At 36.3% G+C, this 4,883-nt stretch overlaps 1 non-coding gene across 1 annotated transcript; it reads left to right on the top strand.

The window, feature by feature from the left end:
• Positions 1-3,885: 3,885 nt before the first annotated feature.
• Positions 3,886-3,992, top strand: LOC131172306 (small nucleolar RNA R71). Its single transcript, XR_009142788.1, has one exon. It is a non-coding gene; the product is annotated as a small nucleolar RNA R71 (small nucleolar RNA).
• Positions 3,993-4,883: the final 891 nt, after the last annotated feature.

Here is a 4,883-nt window from a genome sequence, read left to right as displayed (position 1 = left end):
TTCCACTCCTTTGACATTTATCACATTCCAACACAAATTTCCTCACATCCTTAAAAAGATTTGGCCAAAAGAAACCAGCTTGCAAAATTTTACTAGCTGTTTTAGAGATTCCAAAATGTCCTCCATAATCAGAAGCATGGCAATGATGCATAACACTCTGTGTCTCCTCATCAGGAATACATCTTCTTATTAAACCATCACAACATCTCCTAAAGAGTAAAGGATCATCCCATCTATAAAACTTTACCTCATGCAAAAACTTTTTCTTTTGTTGCCATGTCATTCCTAGAGGCAAAACTCCACAAGATAGATAATTCAAAAAGTCTGCATACCAAGGTAGTTTAGCAACAAGAGAGAAAAGTTGTTCATCCAAGAAAAACTCATCAATAGGGATTTCATCCATTTCTTCATCATCCAATTTCAACCTACTAAGATTATCTGCAACTACATTTTCAGCTCCCTTCTTATCTCTAATCTCCAAATCAAACTCTTGTAGCATCAGAATCCACCTAATGAGCCTAGGTTTAGCCTCCTTTTTACGGAGTAAATACCTGATGGCTGCATGATCTGAAAATATAACCACCTTTGAGTCAATAATGTAAGGTCTGAACTTTTCCAATGCAAAGACAATTGCTAAGAATTCCTTTTCAGTTGTTGCATAATTTGTTTGAGCCTCATCCAGTGTTCTACTAGCATAATAAATAGCATAAGCCTTTTTGTCCTTTCTTTGACCAAGAACAGCTCCAATTGCATAGTTGCTAGCATCACACATAATTTCAAAAGGTAGGCTCCAATCAGGTGGTTGCATGATTGGTGCAGTGATAAGAGCTTGCTTCAACCTGCAAAAGGCATCCAAACACTCTTGGTCAAATACAAATGGTATGTCATGACTTAACAAATTAGACAAAGGTTTAGCTATTTTAGAAAAATCCTTGATAAAGCGTCAGAAACTCGGCATGTCCTAGAAAACTTCGAATTCCCTTGACATTGGTAGGAGGAGCCATCTTCTCTATCACTTCAACCTTGGCTTTATCAACCTCTATTCCTCTGTTAGACACCAAATGTCCAAGCACTATCCCTTCCTGAACCATGAAATGACACTTTTCCCAGTTTAACACAAGGTCAGTATCTGCACATCGCTGCAAAACTTTAGAAAGGTTAGCCAAGCATATGTCAAATGAAGATCCATAAACAGAAAAATCATCCATAAAAACCTCCATTATGTCTTCAATGAAATCTGAGAAGATTGCCATCATGCACCTTTGAAAAGTGGCTGGTGCATTACACAACCCAAATGGCATCCTCCTATAAGCAAAGGTTCCATATGGACAAGTAAAAGTAGTTTTCTATTGATCATTTGGATGGATAGGGATTTGAAAAAATCCTAAATACCCATCTACATAGCAAAAATAAGAATGCCTAGCCAATCTTTTTAACATTTGATCAATGAAGGGAAGTGGAAAATGATCTTTTCTAGTGGCTAAATTTAATTTTCTGTAATCTATGCACATTCGCCAACTAGTCACTGTTCTGGTGGGAATTAATTCATTATTTTCATTTTTGACAACTATCATTCCACCCTTTTTTGGGACAACATGTACTGGGCTCACCCAAGTACTATTTGAGATAGGATATATGATCCCTGCATCAAGCAACTTCAAAATTTCCTTTTTAACAACTTCTTTCATATTTGGGTTCAACCTCCTCTGATGTTCAATAGATGGTTTACAATTTTCTTCCAAACTGATTCTGAGCATGCAAAAGTGTGGGCTTATTCCCTTAATATCATCTATGGTATATCCTAAAACTTTTCTGAATTGCCTCAACACTCTTAACAACTTATCAGCCTCTAAGGTACTCAAGTTTGCATTTATAATTACTGGATAAGTGTTATTAGTGCCAAGAAATTCATACCTGAGCTGAGAAGGAAGTTGCTTAAGTTCTACCTTAGGTGCATCTACTTCCTTGAATGATGGTTGCTTAGATTCAACTTTTTCCTGTTGTATGAGTTGAAAAACTGGAGCAGAGATGAATGGTGGACTACCCTCTAAATGTTGAGCATAAGCAGCCACATGAGGGTTGTCATAGTCTATGCCTCCTCCATGAACCAAATAATTTTCAAGTGCATCTTCTGGATATTTCTTTCTGAAGTGTTCTTCAACCAACTCATCAATAATATCAACTCTCAAGCAAGTATCAGCTTCAGAATGATGCTTCTTCATAGTGTTATTAATATTGAAAACCAATTGATCTTCACCAACTCTAAGAGTCATTTTTTCTCCCTTAACATCAATCAATGCTCCTGTTGTAGCTAGAAAGGGTCTTCCCAATATGATTGGGAAATTAGAATCCTGTTCCATGTCCAAGATGAAAAAATCAACAGGTATATAGAACTTCCCAACCTTCAGAGGCACATTCTCCAAAATCCCTTCAGGATACTTAATTGATCTGTCAGCTAACTGAAGAGAAATGTGGGTTGGCTTAAGATCTCCCATATTGAGCTTCTCATAAATGGAGAGGGGCATAAGGCTAATACTAGCCCCTAGATCACATAAAGCTTTTGTAGAACATGATTCCCCAATGTGGCATGGAATTGAAAAACTCCTTGGATTCTTGAGCTTTGGAGGAAGTTTCCTTTGGAGGATAGCACTGCATTCTTCTATCAAAGCTACAGTTTCATGATCTTCAAGTTTCCTCTTGTTTGAGAGAATTTCTTTTAAGAATTTTGCATAAGAGTGCATTTGTGAAAGAGCATCAATAAAAGGCACATTTATGTATAGCTTCTTCAAAACCTCTAAGAACTTCCCAAATTGCTTATCAAGCTTGGTTTTGTGAAATCTTTGTGGAAAGGGAAGTTGTGGCTTGTAGGGCTCTAGAGGTATATACTTCTCTTCCTTCTCTTCAATTTCCTCTTTGCATTTTTCTGCACTTTCTTTCTTACTTTCTTGTTTTTCACCCTCATCAGTTTCTTTCTCATTTTCTCTCCTCACTATTTTCACTTTTCTCATTTTTTTCACTCTTCTCATTATTTACAACTTCCCACTTCTTAAAGTAATAGCTTGACACTGCTCTCTTGGGTTTTCTAGTTGACTTGGAAGTTTTCCAAAAGACTTGGTACCTGAGGAAGATGCTTGTTGTGCAATCTGATTTTCCAACATTCTGTTATGTGTTTGCATCTGCTCTAGCCTTGCTTTCATCTCTCTCATCTCTTCATCATGCTTAGTTTGGTTAGCAAGAATCTTTTGTAATAAAACTTCTGTGGTGGAACTTTGTTCTTGCTGTTTTGGTGGAGGATTCATATTTTTCTGCTGAAAATTAGGCAATGGTTACCTATTTTGCTTATATAGAATTCCTTGTTGCTGTTGTGGTTGAAAATTCTGATTTGGAACTTGACTTTGCTGATTTCCCCATGAAAAGTTGGGATGATTCCTCCAAGTTGGATTATAAGTTTGAGAGTAAGGATTCCCCATTTGTTTGTTTCCATAATTACCAACATATGCAGCTTGCTCTCCATAGTCTACTCCACAGCTAGTAGTTCCTTCTGCATAAGCAACTTGTTGTGAACTTCCAGATGATGATGATGAACTGACCAACATACTCAAATCTTCCATCTTCTTAGCCAAAACATTTGTGAGTGCATCAAACTTTGCATTAATCATGTTGAATGGATCAAGGTCATACATTCCAGCAGCTTGCCTTCTTTGAGTTGGAGCTGGTCCTCTTGGACTACTCCAAAGATGAGTATTCTTTGCAATTTTCTCCAATAGCTCATAAGCTTCATCTTCATGCTTCATAATAAATTCTCCTCCTGTTTGAGCATCAATAATCCCTCTAATTGCAAGAGTAACATTGGTGTAAAAATTCTGATTTATCATCCATTTTGGAATGGCATGATGTGGGCATTGTCTTTCTAATTCTTTCCATCTCATCCATGATTCATATAGAGTTTCATCTTCTCTTGGTCTAAAAGCTGTCATTTGATTCCTCAATTCTTGTGTTTTTCCAGGTGGAAAATTGAAGGAACGGAAGCGTGAAAAACACAAGTTTATACCATTGAATTCAAAAATTTTCACCTAGGGTCACATGCATCATGCAAGATTTATTTTTATCTATTTGATTTCAATGATAAACAACATATTAAAACTCTTTTAATATGTTGTTGGATCTGTATTTGCCATTTAAGATTTTAAAATTAATCAGATTAATTTTAGAACCCTAGATTAAATCAAGAACGATTACACTAACCTCTTGATGTCTTTGCAATGTCTGCGCTTTGAGATTCATCTTGAGGACACGGATGTTGTCCCTCTAGCTTGTCCACACCAATAACACCTATGGCAGCCCTTGAACAGCTTCTAAAGCCTTTTCTATTAATTAGAAATTCAAGTTCTGCTTTTTAAGAGATTAGAGATGTAAACAGGACACTAGAAACAATTTCTAGCGTTCTTAATTCAAGAGATTGATGGCTAATCTCTTTGAATTGATGAGAGATGAAGAAGAATAGATGAAAACCCTCAAAGTGGCGTGACAAAGGAGAGCAGTGGCTGCTGGTTATTTTTCTTTCATAACCACACTTAAATAGCTAGGTTAACACATTAAACCCTTGCCACATGTCACCCTTTGATTAGCTCTAGGTTTAAGTGACCCAATCACATTGTGCCAAGTGTCAAACCTATATTTAATCTTGATTTTAATCATCTTACATGATTAAAAAACATTTGGCAAGCTTATGTGTTATGCCATGTGTCACCATCTCATGGTGCCACGTGTCACACTGTAAAATGACCAAAATGCCCCTGTGTCTTAATTTTGAGTTCTCAACCCAAAATAATTATTTTTCTTCTTCTAATTAATTTATATCAAATATAAATTAATTAATTAAT

The sequence above is a fragment of the Hevea brasiliensis genome, chromosome 13, assembly GCF_030052815.1.
Source record: "Hevea brasiliensis isolate MT/VB/25A 57/8 chromosome 13, ASM3005281v1, whole genome shotgun sequence".
Lineage (NCBI taxonomy): Eukaryota > Viridiplantae > Streptophyta > Magnoliopsida > Malpighiales > Euphorbiaceae > Hevea > Hevea brasiliensis.
Note: the sequence above shows the minus strand (reverse complement) of the source record. Positions and strands in the feature narration are given on the sequence as shown.